At 50.2% G+C, this 17924-nt stretch overlaps 1 pseudogene; it reads right to left on the bottom strand.

The window, feature by feature from the left end:
• Nucleotides 1-11279: 11279 nt before the first annotated feature.
• Nucleotides 11280-16885, bottom strand: LOC119381029 (uncharacterized; annotated as a pseudogene).
• Nucleotides 16886-17924: the final 1039 nt, after the last annotated feature.

Here is a 17924-nt window from a genome sequence, read left to right as displayed (position 1 = left end):
TTGGACCTAGTGCACTGTGCATAAATAAATGAAATAGATAAGTAATATATATATCTCGGTGCCTTAGTACACTTTTCCTTTCATTCTTACTCGAGAAAATCGATGAATAAATACAGAAGTAAAGAGAATAGAAAACTTAGAATATAGCTGAGCTAGTTGATAGGTATTTATGTTAAAAGACATCACGTGGAAACACGGACATAAGAGAAAAGTCGAGAGTGTGAACAGCTATCTCTCACGTAGACCACTACTCGCTCTTGATTGATAGGTATGGCCTCTTACGAGGGAATGCACAGATAAACATTTGTGTCTACCTTCGGTTCCACCGCTGTGTGATTTTCAGTTGTTAGCTGCGTTTCTGGTGTCTTTACTACTCTCCTGTGTCCGTGTTTGCACGCCCTGTTTTTATAAAGGGCCCCTAACAGCCTCTGAAAATACAACAAAAACAACGAGCGCGTTATTCTCTCCTGGCGATTCTTGTCTTTTGGTGCACTTCGTGATGCCAGAACAGTGATTCACGTGACATCATCAGGGTACTCTCCGACTGGTCCATATACGAGAAACAACAGTTGTGAATTGTCTCCCATACTGCTTTGCTATGCAGCCGCCCAGCCGCTCTTGCTTCTCTCGCACGACTATCGCGCGCGATTAACTGATTTCGCTCCATTTTGCGCGTTTGCGACCGCGCATGCAGACTGTAGCCGACAAGCACGAAATCATGATAGGTTCAACGCTTTGTGCTGACATTGTACGCGCGCATTATGAAGAAATAAGTGGCGAGGAGATGTCCCCTGTAAAGGGGTATTCACACGAGGGAGAAATCGGCGGGGGACACGAGGGGATTGCGGATCACGTGACCACGACGTCACGGATTAGTGAGTGCCCCCCCCCCCCGCGACTCCTCGGAGGATACGGGAACCTTTTCCCCGACAGGAAAAACGATCCCCCAGCGGTGGGGGATATGGCGGGGTTCTTGTCACTACAATAGTGAGCGATGTTCACTTGAGCATTGCGCCAGAAGTTAGCTTCGTCGGTCCAAAGTACCTTGTTAACGAAGCCTGGGTCTTCTGTCGTGATTAGGATCCAGTTTCAAAAGTCTGTGCGATTCTGGAAGTCGCGAGGCTACAATGCTTGGTGCAGCTGCACGTGGTAGGGATGAAGTTCTCTCTTCTTTAGCATTCTCCACACCGAAGATTTCGAGACATCAGCTTCAGCACCCACACTACGGACACTTGCCTGGGGTCTGCAGAAAACTTGGACAGGATATTGTCACGTGGTCGTGACGTCGACAAAGACAGCAGTCGGCGTTTTCAAGAGGAAACTGTTTATTTGGCCGAACTTGTGGCCGGGAAACGGAAAGTTGATTTACAGCAATACACACGGTATGCGCTGATAGCGGCGAGCAGAGCGTCGACCGTCGATCAACTGACAAGCGGTCACGCGCGTCGGCTTTTATACAGGCGCTATCGAACTTTCCAGCAATATCGCTGGTGGCGGCGTAATCTCTATAGACAAAGCTGGAACATTCGCGTGCGGGGCGCAATCTTAACAAACCGATCTACTACAATCGCGACGCTTCTAGAACACTACTTCGCGGACAGCGTCGAGCGTTGATAACCGTCCCTGCCGGTCAAACCCGAATACATCAAAACAAGACAAGAAGTGGGCGTGGCATTTCCCCCCTCTGAAAAAGCATCGTCCCGATGCTTGTGAAAGAACATAGAAGAGAGAAAAAAAAAACAAGTGCATACACAAATAAACTACAATAACAAAGGAAAAAAAAATAGAGTCCCCAGGCTCGCTAACGCGCAAAAAACGGCTTAAAGGGACACTAAAGGCAAATAACAATTTATGTCAGAGTGAAAACCCAATGTATGACAACTTCTAAAACGGCAATATTATCACCAGCAGTGCCCTACTTACCGAGAAATTAAGCTAAATGTATCACATGACGAGCGCCACGAGTGGGACATTTTCGAAGTGATCCCGATGACGTAGGGAAGTCGGCCTGCAATAAATCACTAGTAATCAAACTAGCAGCAGTAAAAAAAGAACATTCCGAGCATCAAAAGACGAAATAAAATGCTGTTTGTTCGTTTCCGCTTGATTCATGGAAAACAAAACCTCTGTGGCGTTGCCATGGGGAACGGCGCGCGTGGTTCAAAGGTTCCGTTTTCGCCGAACTGCGCCTTGCCCGTCTCAGTGGCAGTTTCGGGATCGCGTACTGCCGTGCGTGTTTTGCGCGCTCGTGAAGGTCGCTCTGACAGAAAGTTCGACAAAATGCCGCATGCGTGTGATATTGCCGGATGCCCGAATGGTGCACAACGCCAGTGCTGCAGCAAGGAAACCGGTGTGTCTTTTCACTGGGTGCCGCGGAATGAACCCTTACGCTCGAAGTGGCTTAGTGACATGCCATTGCGCCAGTGTGCTAAACAGTCAAAACCTCTGCGTGTGTGCTCGCTGCACTTTCGTACTGAGGATTACGAGACCAACCGCAACTTGGTGACGGCTTTGAATGTGCCCATCCGAGCAAGTCTTTGCCGCAGCGCCGTTGTTGCTACTGTGGGTCCCGCTACTTCCGCTCGGCTGCTACTAGTGTCGGCGGCCGCGCAGTAAAAGCGGGCAACGTTGGGCATGGCAGCAGTGACGTATGAGAGTCGTATTTTCAGGCGGGAGATTTGAAGCGCGCTAACGCGATGCGGACCACTAAAAACGTGATTTTATTTCAAAATAAGCACTTCCTTGGCACAAAAGCAGCGCTACGAGGTTTCTGGGCCGCTATTTCAACAATCAACGTCGACTTAATATTTGCCTTTAGTGTCCCTTTAAGGCGCACGACATGGACGACTTCAGGTCGCGCAAGTACCCTGTACGGTCCGAAGTATCGTCGAAGAAGCTTCTCACTAAGTCCTCGTCGGCGTATTGGCGTCCACACCCATACACGGTCACCGGGTTGGTAGTCCATGTGGCGTCGTCGAAGGTTGTAGCGGCGGCTGTCAGTCGTCTGGTGTTTCTTGATCCGTAGGCGGGCGAGCTGTCGTGCTTCTTCGGCGCGCTGTAGGTAGGTGGTCACGTCGATGTTTTCCTCGTCGGTCACGTTTGGTAGCATGGCGTCGAGCGTCGTTGCCGGGCTCCGTCCGTAGACCAACTTGTATGGCGTCATCTGCGTCGTTTCCTGTACGGCCGTGTTGTACGCGAAGGTCACGTACGGAAGGATGGCGTCCCACGTCTTGTGTTCGACGTCGACGTACATGGCCAACATGTCGGCGATGGTCTTATTTAGACGCTCGGTGAAGCCGTTGGTCTGTGGGTGGTACGCGGTGGTGCGGCGGTGGCTTGTGTGGCTGTATTCCAAGATCGCCTGAGTCAGGTCAGCCGTGAACGCCGTACCTCTGTCGGTGATGAGAACCTCTGGGGCGCCGTGTCGAAGGACGATGTTCTCAACGAAGAACTTGGCTACCTCAGCGGCACTGCCTTTGGGCAGGGCTTTTGTTTCGGCGTAACGGGTGAGGTAGTCGGTAGCCACGACCATCCATTTATTTCCGCAAGTCGACGTTGGGAACGGCCCCAGGAGGTCCATCCCGATCTGCTGGAATGGTCGCCGAGGAGGCTCGATCGGCTGAAGGAAGCCTGCTGGTCTTGTGGGCGGTGTCTTCCGTCGCTGACAGTCTCGGCACGTCCTTACGTAGCGAGTGACGTCGGCGGCAAGGCGCGGCCAGTAGTACTTTTCTTGTACTCGTGCGAGCGTTCGGGAAAGTCCGAGGTGTCCAGCCGTTGGGTCGTCGTGCAGGGCATGCAAAATTTCTGGTCGCAGTCCGGAAGGTACAACGAAAAGGTAGCTGGCTCATGCCGGAGTGAAGTTCTTCTTTACGTAGACGTTGTTTTTGAAGGAAAATGATGCCAATCCTCGCCTGAATACTATTGGGACAACGATGGTCCTGCCCTCCAGGTATTCCACTAGAACCTTTAGTTCCGGGTCGGCTCGCTGTTGTTCGGCGAAGTCTTCGGTACTTATGGCTCCCAAGAAGCTGTCATCATCCTGGTCGTCGGGCGTTGGTGGGTCGACGGGGGCACGAGACAAGCAGTCGGCGTCGGAGTGTTTCCTTCCGGACTTGTACACGACAGTAATGTCAAATTCTTGAAGTCTTAGGCTCCACCGTGCTAGGCGACCTGAAGGGTCCTTCAAGTTAGCTGGCCAACACAAGGCGTGATGGTCGCTCACAACTTTGAAGGGCCTGCCGTAGAGGTAGGGGCGAAACTTTGACGTAGCCCAGATGATGGCTAGGCACTCCTTTTCTGTTGTGGAATAGTTGACCTCTGCTTTAGACAGCGACCGGCTAGCATAACTGATAACCCTTTCCAGTCCGCCCGTCCGCTGCACAAGGACGGCGCCGAGTCCTATGCTGCTTGCATCGGTGTGAATCTCCGTATCGGCGTATTCGTCGAAATGCGCAAGTATCGGAGGTGTCTGCAGGCGTCGTTTCAGTTCATGAAATGCTTCGACTTGCGCTGTTTGCCACCTGAATTCGACGTCGGTCTTCGTGAGCTGCGTTAGTGGCTCGGCGATCCGTGAAAAGTCTTTGACAAAGCGTCTGTAATAGGCGCACAAGCCGAGAAATCGGCGCACGGCCTTCTTGTCGGTGGGTGGCGGGAAAGCGGCGATGACAGCTGTTTTCTGCGGGTCTGGGAGCACTCCAGTCTTGCTGATTACGTGACCCAAAAACAAGAGCTCCTCGTACGCGAAGCGGCACTTTTCTGGCTTCAGGGTGAGCCCGGAGTTCTTGATTGCTTGAAGTACGGATTGAAGTCGCTGGAGGTGTTCGTCGAAGTTCGAGGAATACACAACGACGTCGTCCATGTAAACAAGGCAAGTCTGCCACTTCAAGCCAGCTAATACAGTATCCATGACTCGTTGGAAAGTCGCAGGTGCCGAGCAAAGACCGAAAGGCATGACCTTGAACTCGAACAGGCCGTCCGGTGTTATAAAGGCGGTCTTTTTTCGGTCTCTCTCGTCGACTTCAATTTGCCAGTAGCCGGTCTTGAGGTCCATCGACGAAAAGTAATTCGCGTTGTGGAGTCGATCCAGGGTGTCGTCTATCCGTGGGAGAGGGTACACGTCCTTCTTTGTGATTTTGTTCAGGCGACGATAATCGACGCATAAACGTAGGGTCCCATCCTTCTTCTTCACTAACACCACGGGAGACGCCCACGGGCTGTTGGACGGCTGGATGATGTCGTCGCGTAGCATTTCATCGACTTGTTTCTTAACGGCCTCCCGTTCCCGCGTCGAAACCCGGTAGGGACTCTGACGGAGTGGTCGAGCATTTTCTTCTGTTATGATGCGGTGCTTAGCAAGGGGCGTTTGTCGGACCCGCGATGACGACGAGAAACAGTCCCTGTATTCCTGCAGAAGGCATCGAAGCTGTTGCTGTTGGCGAGCGGGAAGACTTGGGTTTACGTCGAAGGGTGGCTCAGAGATCGTCGTCGTAGCTTCGTCAGAATCTGAAAAGGCAAACGCATCGCTGACGGCCAAGATTTCTTCGATGTATGCAATCGTCGTGCCCCTGCTCAGGTGTCTGTATTCCTGGCTGAAGTTCGTTAGCATCACGCTTCCTTTTCCTTCATGCAACCGAGCAATGCCCCTTGCGACGCAAATGTCACGGTCTAGCAGCAAACGCTGATCGCTCTCGATGACACCTTCGATGTCTTCAGCTTTTTCGGTGCCGACGGAAATAATGACGCTGGAACGCGGCGGAATGGTCACCTGTTCTTCTATCACATTCTGTGCATGGTTCCCTGGCGTCGCGCGGGGCGGGAGCGCTTTATCTGAGGTTAGTGTTATCGACTCGGACCTCAGGTCGATGACGGCGCCGTGTTCACTTAGGAAGTCCATTCCAAGTATTGCATCCCTGGAGCAGTTTTGTAGGATTACAAAGCTCGCAGGATAAGTCCGGTCATTGATGGTGACTCTCGCCGTGCAGACACCAATCGGCGTTATCAGATGGCCTCCAGCGGTGCGGATTTCGGGGCCTTCCCAAGCGGTCTTAACTTTCTTCAACTTCGAGGCGAAGGGCCCACTGATGACGCAATAGTCGACTCCAGTATCGACGAGAGCGGTGACGTTGTGGCCGTCGATGAGAACGTCGAGGTCGCTAGTTCGTCGTCTTGCGTTGCGGTTGGGTCTCGGCGTCGGGTCACGGCTGCGTCGGTTTGTTCCGCTGCTTCCATGTTGCGTCGTCGGGTCTTCTTCGGTCCGCAAGATCTCGTCGTCAGGGGTCTGTCTGGTTCGCGTCGTGTTCTGAAGGTCTCGTCGCGACGTCGTCGTCGTCGGCGGAGGATCTTCGGTAGTTCGTCGTACAGCAACCGCACCTCCATCGGTTGCTGCCCTTAGAATTTTCCGGATACGGGCTAAGCGACCGGCCCCGGTTTGGGCCAGTGTACGGCCGGCGGTGCGGTGACATGTAGCGGCCGGGCGACGGCGAGCGTGAAGGACGTCGTCCTTGCCACTGCGTTCCGGTTAGGTAGTCGTCGATGTCGCGAGGCCGTTCGCCTGGCTGCGGTCGCGGCGCGTTGATGGCGAATCCTCGTAGTCCCATCTGTCGGTACCAGTGTTGTAGGCGTTACTGAAAAAAAAAAATAACTAAATACGTTACCCGTTACACTATAAAAAAAGGAACGCGTTACCACCCTACGTTACCTACAAAAAAATGTAACGCGTTACCGTTACCGTTACCGAAAAAAAGTAACGGACGTTACCTCTGCCGTTACTCCGCAATCATAAATTATAATCGATGTGTCTTTGCTGCACGAACCTACAACAATAGCAATAATTTAAATCTGAAATTTGTTTCACATAAAACTTCTAACCCAAACAACGAATATACCCAAAATTCTGATCTAATGAGTATTACTTGCACAAATGTACCGGACCTCAGCAATGGTATAGGGGCTTAAAGTTGCCTTTAGAGTTACGTGTGATGGCTTCTGTCTCTGACACATGGTGAAGCCGTTTTTGTCAATGTGACATTATACAGAATATGAGAGTCAATCATCAACGCTATTCGCAAAGAAAGCATCAACGAAATCTCAAGAAATTTACAATAATTCTGATGGTGTGCTTCTGCTAGCAAAATAAATGCGCGAATTTTGTAGTAATAAAGAAATGCTTAAACGGGCTAGTTACGTAAAAAAATATCTGTGCATAAACATTTTTTGTTCACTTTAACCTGTATATTTACCGCAAAAATTGCGAGCGTTTATGTGAGGGTGTTCAAGATCAGCCTCACTCGCTCAGGAGTTCAATAACCAGAAACTTCGCTGCAGTTGCAGATAGAAAAAGCAAAATTTATTTTTTAAAACAAAGTTGATAGGCCTTATCAACTTTGTAGCTACTATAAAACGTCGCATATTTAGACATTTTTCAAAAACAGTTTCCTTAGCTCTACAAGTTTCAAACAATGTTACTATACTCTTTGTTGCGCATACATTTCATACACAAGATAATATTTCTGTTTACAACGTCGTGAACTTTCGAGAACGACAGGTAATGAAATTGGTCCCTCCGGATTGAATGTGTTTGATATTTTTCCCTCGTAAATTATGCAGTTAATAAGGAAATTAAGTTCCTTTTCGGGCTACTGGCTTGGGACATGCATAAAATATAAAATACTCAATTAAACTTAAAATATTTGTTTTCGGATCCGTGTCGATTTCTCGTGGAATCACCCGTTTGCAATAACCACGATTAGTACACTAACTGCGGTAATGTCTGCCGTGTAGCTACCTGTAACCGTGGTTAGCCGTAGCCGTAGTTAGCTTAACCGCGGTTAAGGCTGTTCGTGTGACAGCGGTATTAAGGTAGTGAGTAAAAAAAAAAGATCTTTTTGCGTTACAAGAAAAAGTTCTATGTTTCGCGTCCCGCTCGCACTCTTTTTCAGGGTTTTCTTCCAGCCTGGGGTCACGCCAATTCTCCACAATAAGGCAGACTCTTGATCGGCAGCGCACCTGTAGACCGGTTGACGTTAGCGGCTGTCGCCTGGATCGGCCAGAATTCCACAGAAAGCCGCTTAAGTCGACGACGTGGGAGTTGTCGAATTCGATGCGGTGGTCGTTTACCATGCTATGCTCAGCGAGTGTACTCCTTTGTCACGCGAACTTGCGGGCATCGTTTTTATGTTGTCGCAGCCTTTCAGGGGAGTTCTTTGTTTCCCCCACGTACAAAATTTCACGACCAGCACGTGGTATGGAGTAAACTAGCCCCTGCGCTTTCTCTTCGGCCTGCCTGTCATTTGGGCACGAAAAGGCGCAGGTGCCAGCAATCCACCTGGTACATCCACTTCCACGAGAAGCATGTCCGTACAGTTTCTCATGGCGAATTATGCGGCTTTCATCAAGCTTTGTGTGGCGATGGCCAAAACCTCCACACAAGGAGTCGGTGCGTCTTAAGAAATTGGTCCCAACAATTTCCACAAAAAAGAAAAGCGATTCCGCCCACGCTTTCTTGGTCAATGCCTGGCAGGCCGACAGCAGTCCGACGCTGCGACAAAAGAATTTGTCGGGGCGAGCTCTGAGAAGACTGCACTCCGAGGATGAAAAAGTAACGAGTAACGTGACACCACACGTTACCGAAAAAATGTTAACGTAAGTACGTTACCCGTTACAGTTTCTAAATTGTAACGAGTACGTTACTAAGTTACCGAAAAAAGTAACGCGTTACCGGTAACGCCGTTACTTGTAACGCGTTACCGCCAACACTGGTCGGTACTGGCAGCGGCGGTACGTGTGGCCGGCCTCCCCGCAGTGGTAGCAGAGCGGGCGGTTGTCAGGGGCGCGCCAAACGTCGGTCTTCCTCGGGGTGTAGTGCTGGCCGCCAGGTGGGCGGTAGGGCGTCAATGATTGCGGCGGTGTCGGGCGACGGAACTGCGTCGATGCGGTGTCCTGACGCGGGCGCGGCGGGGGAGCGTAGCGTCGGGCTGCAGCAGCGTAGCTCAAGGCTTGCGGCTGAGGCTGTGGCGGTTCAAGGGTGCCCAGCGATTGCTGGATTTCTTCTCGAACGACGTCTGCGATGGAGTCCACTTGAGGCTGGGGTGAGGGCAACAGCTTGCGCAGTTCCTCTCGCACGATCGCTCGGATTGTTTCGCGCAGGTCGTCGGAGCCGAGCGCATGAACAGCGGGGCTGTCTTGGATTGATCGGCGATTATATTGGCCGGTGCACATTTCTAGCGTCTTCTCAATGGTCGTGGCTTCTGAGACGAATTCCTGGACGGTATTCGGTGGATTCCTCATAAGTCCAGCGAAGAGCTGTTCCTTTACTCCTCGCATGAGGAAACGAACCTTCTTCTCTTCAGGCATATTGGGGTCAGCGTGGCGGAACAGCCGGGTCATTTCTTCCGCGAAGAGCGCCACGTTTTCGCTCGGCATCTGCACGCGGGTCTCGAGCAGAGCCTCAGCCCTCTCTTTGCGAACGACGCTCGTGAACGTGGCGAGGAACCTGGCGCGAAATATGTCCCACGTTGTCAGGGTTCGCTCTTGGTTCTCGAACCAGGTACGAGCGGTGTCTTCCAAGGCGAAGTACACGTTCCGTAGCTTGTCGTTATCAGTCCTGTTGTTGTAAAGGGCGACGCGGTCGTACCTTTCAAGCCAACTTTCCGGGTCTTCGAGCGGTGACCCACGGAAGGTAGGTGGCTCCCTCGGCTGATGTAGCAGCACAGGTGCAGGCACCATGGGTGCTGTCGCCGTCGCCGTCGCTGATGTGGTGGGCATGGTCGGGGTCTTCCTGGTCTTGTCGGGTAGAGGCCCGTACTCCAGTGGGAGACCTTGCTGCCTGCGGCTGGCCCGCTGGTCGGTGTCTTCTTGACGGTGTGGGCTCGGCTCACGGCTTGACGGGGGCGTCCGGATCATGATGGAACAGCACCTCCACCAGATGTCACGTGGTCGTGACGTCGACAAAGACAGCAGTCGGCGTTTTCAAGAGGAAACTGTTTATTTGGCCGAACTTGTGGCCGGGAAACGGAAAGTTGATTTACAGCAATACACACGGTATGCGCTGATAGCGGCGAGCAGAGCGTCGACCGTCGATCAACTGACAAGCGGTCACGCGCGTCGGCTTTTATACAGGCGCTATCGAACTTTCCAGCAATATCGCTGGTGGCGGCGTAATCTCTAGACAAAGCTGGAACATTCGCGTGCGGGGCGCAATCTTAACAAACCGATCTATTACAATCGCGACGCTTCTAGAACACTACTTCGCGGACAGCGTCGAGCGTTGATAAACGTCCCTGCCGGTCAAAGCCGAATACATCAAAACAAGACAAGTGGGCGTGGCAATATCCCTCTCCACTTTCTCGCCCAAAACTGAAGATTTGTGCCGTTTCGTGGTAAATGTCCCATTATCTTTCAGCGTTTCATATGTACGCACAATGGTCATTGAGCTTGGCCGCGCACCTGGATGGTAGCGTTGAAACAGCTTAACTGCCTGCCTTCTGTGTCCGCGTTATGCACCTAAGGCCAGAACCATATTCGCTCGTTGCTCATTCGAGTACGCAGGGATGCAACAGCCAAAATAGGATTTGGAGCAATTTTTGGAGCAGGAAAATCCAAATTTGGAGCAGGTTACGGACAAAAAAAACTCCGTTTTGGAGCACTAAATTCCAAATTTGGAGCAGCTTCACAAACAAAGCCTCCTTTAGGAACAGTAACAAAATAAATATATGGAAACCTTTCGATGGCACCACAATCATGTTGTCAGCGCATAACATGCTGAATAAGACCAATGAATTCTGCGGAAACCACCAAGGCCTTGTGCATGGTGAATTTGCACCAAGGTTTAGACGAAACTTGCTAAGGAAAAGGGAATAAAATTCATTGTTGAAGGTATAGCGCTCTGTTGTGTGTGTATCTTCCTTGTGTCCCGTCGAGTAGTTGCGTTATTCAATCTACAGTAAAGGTTTATACAAATGCTTAGTATTAATAGGTCCAAGCAAAGAAAGACACAAAAAGATGGTGTAAAAGCTGAAAATATTTTTATTTGTACTACAGATTGCTGTTGCAGCATTCGGCTGGCCTATAAGAAGACTAGCACTAAATTGCACACCAAACCGGTCTTCCACCTGGGAAGTATTTAACTATACTGAACATAAATAAGACTAAATTTCACACCAAACAGGTCTTCCACCTGGGAAGTATTTAACTATACTGAACATAAATGAGACCATTAATCTATATGACTAGAAGTTGACTAGAATCTCACAAAACATAGTGCAGGCATCGGCAACAGGATATCAACACTTGGCCTTCTTAGCCATTTTCTTTCTGTGCTCATCCAGCTTCTTAAGCTCCTGCTCAAGGCTTTCATTCCCTTTTGTTAGGAGTACATGGCCACTTGCAACTTTGTTGATGTCTCTTTGCTTTACGCCCAACCTATTTCCTCGGCACTACTGAGCATTGCCTTGCTGGCGGCCACTTGGTCCTCTAATGCTTTCTTTTCAGCTTCTTGAGAAGGCTGCTCAGAGGCAGGCTCTTCTGTTGCCTTCCGCTTGCATGTGTGTTCTTCAGAGTTGACTCTCTGTGCATATCTGGCACGCGATTGCCTTACACTTCTCAGAAGATCTGCGCTGAGAGGCACTTTGGTTGCGTCACCGTCATACCGTTGAAGAAAGCTTCTGACATGGCGCATTCCATTAATACTGGCAATGCTCAGCAACCTCCGGCCATCTAGAAGGTGCTTATTTTCGCTGAATCCCCGTTCTAGGTCAGCGTTGCCGTGAGGCAGAGAAAGCAGCGCTTTGATAAGCTTAGAAAGCAAAGGGTATCTCGGTGCCCTTGTTGTTGCCTTCAGGCCGAAGATCTTCGCCCAGTAATTATCGACCCTTCCTTCTATGTGCAAGGCACCTCTGTCATTATCACACTTCAGCATGTGCCATTCGTCAATAACAGACGACACCTGGTCAACACCTATGACCTGTGGCTGGAGCTGCCCTGCAATATACAGCAATGACAGCAGCTCCTGCTCAGGCTTCTCACATTTCAGGGCCAGAAAGCTTGCATGCATAATCAGTTTGTTTGTGAGAGGAAGCTTCTGAAAAGTGCCTTTGAACAAGCAAGATAGAATGCACGAGCTCCTAGGCGAAACATCTTGTTCTACGCGGGGTCGAAGCCTTCCATTGCTTTCTCAGTGTCCAAGCCAATTTCTGGCCGTGCCTTCCAGAGGGCTGCATCATCCAAATTGAGTTTCGTCAAGTCTTCTGCACTCTTGCCGTAAAACGCTTGATTTCGTGAGAAACGACTCAAGACTCGTCGCACCAGTGCCAGAACCTCGGAATGAAGAGTGGCTCCTGCCTTTGAAATAAGTGCTGAAACCCAGTAAAAAGTTCAGCAGCATTTCTTAGAAACAATACTTTTGCATAAAGAGTATTGCTTCGAAAAGCTGCAGAAAGTCTGCCGTGCTGAGTCTGGGCATCTGGTTGTCGCTCAACGCTGTTCCTCTCCAAAAAGAAAGACTGCAAAGCAGTGAATTGTTCCTGCACGCGGGCTACTGAGTCCTGCAATGTCAGCCAGCGGTTGGAGACATGTCGGAGAAAAACATAAGGCTCTATTCCCAAGAGCTCTTGGTGCTCTCTCAGAACCTCGGCACGCACAGAGGAATGTTTAAAATAATAGTAAACATCTCTGACAAGCTGCTCAACATCACTGCAAAATGCGTCCAGACCTTTTGAAAAAGCATTATGCACTTTGTGCAGAGTGCACTCCCCAACGTCGAGCAGGTTTGGGTTGATCTTTTGCTTCAACCTTGCTTTAACGTTTTTCATGAGATTAGGGCCATCGCTGAAGAAGCAAAGTAAGCCTTGTCTTGGTAGCTATGCTAGGGCATCCTCTATGCACTCCACGATTATATCTCCTGTGGCCCTGCCAAGGTTAAAAGAATTGAGGTGCTCAACGATTATCTGCTGCCGGCTCTCGGAGAAATATCTTACCAGCAAATCCAACTGCTGGACATGCTGCTCGGGTTTCGGAGTTTCGTCGATAATAAGGGAGAAAAAACATTAGGCCGACACAAATCGCCAAGAAGCTTCGACTTGAAGTAAGGTCCCAGACCATCCGATATGACGTAAGAAAGGATGGCCCTTCCACAGCTGAAATTGTTGGCTACATTACTATCTGGAAACATTTTCTTATACATGTCTGTAGCAGTGTCGCCCCAGGTATAGGGAATGCCCTTTGAAACAACAGACATTGCAAATATGGCCTCAGCCTCACACACCTGATCTTGCAACGTGACACGAAGCATCCCCTGTGAAAAATCTATTGTGGCCTGCACAGTCTTGGGCACTTGTAGCACACCACTTCAGTCCCTCAACTTTGCTGCTGCCTCCAGATGCTTCTTCATGCCTGCATGGCGTTTAACAGCAGTAGTACCATGGAGGAAGGAATACTAAGGAGAGGCCCTGACGTCACATTCGTGAAGCCTCCACATCGCAAACACCCGCATCGCCTCCTAGCGAAGAAGCAGCGAAACATTTCGCGATTTCCGTAGCGAAGTTTGCAAGCGCATGCGCGCATCGCGAAACTTTGTAGCCTTTTTTTGTTTTTCGCCGTGCAAGCGGCGTAGTCGATTCACGCGTGCTGCTCCTTCTGTGTGTTCGTTAGGAAAGCTACGCAATGCTCAGCTGTTGCGTATACCCTGTGCAAATCGCGTGCACTGCGGACAGTACCACCTTTTACCGAAATAAAAAACCGGCCCTTCGACGGGGGGGGGGGGGGGGGTTAACAGGAGATTAAAATAATGTTGAACAATAGACGCTATGTCACTTCTTCGGCATGCAGTGACATTTATTGTAACATTGCTTTCATTGAGCCAAATAAACCCAATGCACAAACAAAAGCAGCACACAGTGGGCAGGAGCCAGCTCTCGTACTCGGGTTGAGATCTCCACTCTTTCCGGAACGTGCATTGACGTATTTTTCGCTTTTTCAAAGGCGGAGAATCCGTGCTCATGATGCAAGCAAAGGAAGCATGTAACTAACTACTGATACTGATTTTCGCTATGTTCCAACGATCGGTGGCAGGAGAGGGAGGGCAATGTCCCCGTAGAGCAGTCGGTTTTTCTTGTTGTCTGCTGAATGTGCCAGGATTCGAGGAGGAGCCGCCGGCGAGGGTTCCTTTCTTTTGCCGGAGTCACCGCGTCGTCGGGACGGATATTGGTCAAACCGCTCGAAGTGTCCTGCTACTGCGCTCCGTTCTCGGTTCAATTGACGGAGGTTATTCTGTGCTGCCGCATTCTTTCGTGGAAGTTCTTGGTTTCCCCAATGTAGGAAGCGGGGCAGTCTGCTCACGCGATCAGGTACACGACGCCCTGAGCTTTTTCCGCAGGTGCGCTATCTTTGGGCCGAGCGTTGAAGCTGCCGATGGTGATGGATGGCTTGTCGGCGACGTTGGCCCATGCCTTTCTCAGTGCACCGGCGATGTAGGGGATCGACACGCGGTGTCGTTGCGGCGACGCAGGTGTCACATTTCCCCCGTCTTTTCTTTCCACCTGCGAGGTCAGTCCCCGACCGCGCAGGTGGAATTCCTCAGTCAACATGTGCGGTCAACACGGAGAAGAGTAAAAAAAAAAAAAAAATACTGGGGATACGATGAGCAAAAAACCGGCCAATGACGGCCTGTCTTATATGCGGACCGGCGACCGGCCCCTTGTCTAAAAAACCGGCCCGGCCGGTCCAAAACCGGGCAGGTGGCAACCCTAGTACCGGGTGTCACGTTTCATGTGTACGTATACGTTCGCTTCATTACTGATCACCAAGGCATGGTATTTGCATGCGGAGCTCTCGGATGTGCGCTCTGTTGTTTCTTACTCGTGTCAACTCGGAACACACGTGAAATTTTGTTTTTGGCGTCTGACGCGCCATACATACCATGCGCTGAAGGCATCGAACGTTTTAGAGGCTGTGTCGTTCAAACGAAAGGTCAATAAACTTTTCTTGTTATCGGACTACGTGATGTTTGTATTGTGCAGTGTGCGCTCGCTGCGTGCCTGTGCTGTGTGCGCACTGGAATTACAAACTTTACGTGCACGATCGCGTATACAATACAGCGGTGTCCTCTTTTCGACGTGAAGTTACGTCAATTAATTAGGCTGGCGTTGCGCCGAATAGCTACTGTGCTCACTCCATATACACGAGCAAAGAACCGCTAATCGGGCAATAGATCTGGAAATCGGGCTACGAGAAAGGAAAAGAAAGGCCTAACGCCCAGCAGAACGTGCAAGTCACTGCTAGGTGAGTTCGAGTACGATGAGGCAGGGGCTGAATGTTTTTGATTACGGCACGTACCGGTACTTTCTGTACTGTTGCACAAAAACGCTCCACGAAAAATTTCAGCACGCAGCGCTCGGGCCTGCCACCCACGAACAGCCTGGTAAACGTCTGCTTGCAACATTTTACTGCGTGCGAACCGCACAATACGCGCTAAGTTAACGCCGGGACTACAAATCCGAGCAGAAGCGAACCACCGCGGAGAGCACGCTGCGGGGCGTCTGCTGTTTTGTTTGCCCCATACCGGTTTGTTTGCCCCATAAATCTGACGTCACTTCCGCCACACTTTTCGCAATGCATTGGGATACGATAGGGCCTCTCCTTAGTTTTTCCTTCCTCCATGAGTAGTACCATGCTTGGCGCAGGAAACAGTCACACTGCAAATGATGCAAAAAGCATCCGTGTCCTTTACACCTGGCCTGCACCAGCGGCTGATCACGTCATTGTTGCAATCCACTTCATTCAGCACCGATGCGCTGAATTTTGTATTCCGCCCTGTTAAAAAGATCTATGAGGAGAAAGCCCATTTTAAGAGAGCCGCCACATGTATATATAGTTCAAGAGAACAGTCTAAGTCCGGTGTGTATAATGCCATGCAACGTTTAAGACAAACAAGCAATTAAGTGCAATTTTCGTAAGTGTGCCACTCCCCCTTATTATATATATATATATATATATAGAGAGAGAGAGAGAGAGAGAGAGAGCTATGCGCAGCAAAAATCGGCATCATTTCAAAATTCATTGTACGCAGAGCCTCTCGCCGCGTAGAGCCGCACCCTTGCTACTTTCGTGCAGCGCGTCACCAACAAAGCTGACGCCGTCACTGCCGGGTCGGTCGCGTGCTCTACCGTACGACAGCTTTTTCCGAGGAGTCTTTCTACCCGCTCCGCTCGTGACCGCGTGTAGGGATACGGCAAAGATCTCGTTGGGTAAACGCAGCAATGGTGAGCGGCTTTCGTTTCTGCAAGCGACACGCAATCTATCTCCGCACGGGAGGCAGCAGCCAACGACATGTTTGGGTTCGTCGCCTATAAAATGCGTGTAATATATTGTACCAAACGCGCTATGCCGCACGCGCTACCGAGCAGATATAAAGATGCTGATCGCGGTAAGGTCGCCGGCGATAACTCGCACTGGCGTGCTCGTTGGTACCTGCCATCAAACCTTCGCGCCAGGAAAGCGGTGACTACACTCGCGACAAAGTCAAAATGATTAGTCGACCAATGTCCACATTTCCCAAAAAGCGGAAGGCCTTTTTCAGCACATTGTAGTGTCGGCCTCACCGCGAGTACCTTGACGAACTCGTTCGGCTAAGGCGGTCAGGGTTTCCGTGTGTAGTACTTCTCTAAACAAAATTTTACTCGTCAGTACATTTAAAGAGACTTTACTGTATATACAACCCGCGCATTCGTGCACGTGAGCACTGCTAGGTGAACAAAGGCAGAGTTGAACCGGACTCCACCTAACAATAACGACATCCCCACAAAGATTTGCAGCACGTGTCAAACGGCACGTTTGTCAGTTAATTTTCTTTACGCGGCGCTTCCAGATTAAATGGGCGCTCACCTTTGCTCATGTTGAATGACCCTGTAGAGCAGCGTTTGAACCGGCAGTAAAAACTTCATTTAGGCCCACCGGCAAATCTGCCAGAACAGATTTACGTCTTGAGTCAAGCGCCACTGGATCGGATTGGATTGGATGAAGGTGCCCCTCCCAACTGTAGGTCACCAATGCGGGCTTCGTTCCCCGCTAAAACTAGCGCAACTAAAAAAAAAATTGCGGTTACCTAGGGCGTTTTGGCGCAGCTCGGCGCAGAAATACCAAATTGTATCAAAATGGCGCAATTGGCGCAGCTGTTGCATCCCTGAGTACGGCATGTCAGCTGCTTACACAGAATCAAACAGTGTAACGTTGCTGTCCAGAACACGAAGGGTTACGGGTGTCTGAGGAGCACCTGAACAAAGACAGCTCGTCAGGAATGGTTCGCACGATGCAGACTCTTTGTGGGGTCTCTTTTTGTTCAAACTGTGAAATTGCAACAGCCGTCGAGGCCTTTCGTCGTTCTGTCGCGTTTCGCCCTTTCTGCATGAATCAGAATCAAACTGCTGTTTTTTTCCTCGCAGTCGTGACCGCTTTATCACCGCGGTAGCGCTCTGCCAGCAGCGTGCATTTGCACCGTCACTGAACGGACGCCCAAACATCGGCCACTTTGAACAGGTTGCACGCTTGAGAGCAGCACTATAGCAGTGCGCTCGCGCTCCGTCACGTGGCCTCTTTTCAAACTTCGCGGGCTTTCTTTACAACGCGGAAAAAACACCGCGAGACGTATCGTACCGGAAACAATTCAGTCCGTGGTTTCTAAAAGTGCTCTACAGCTCAGTGTCCATATTTTGGGTTTTCAGCCAATAATTAAAAAGTGAAATAATTAAAAATAATTAACTAATTAGTTTAGGGGAAAATAAAAAAAATAGCCTGAGTATCTATAAGCTAGTGCGAGTAGTATACGTTTGGTTCAATTTGCCTCTGAAGTGCCTTTCATTTTCAAAGTCTTGGCTCAAGTTATGTGGCACAACCTGTATATGAGCTTAAAGTGACACGAGCTTTAGTGTCACGGT

This window comes from Rhipicephalus sanguineus, chromosome 2 (assembly GCF_013339695.2).
Source record: "Rhipicephalus sanguineus isolate Rsan-2018 chromosome 2, BIME_Rsan_1.4, whole genome shotgun sequence".
Classification (NCBI taxonomy): domain Eukaryota; kingdom Metazoa; phylum Arthropoda; class Arachnida; order Ixodida; family Ixodidae; genus Rhipicephalus; species Rhipicephalus sanguineus.
The sequence above is the reverse complement of the archived record's forward strand: the minus strand, read 5'-3'. Positions and strand labels throughout refer to the sequence as shown.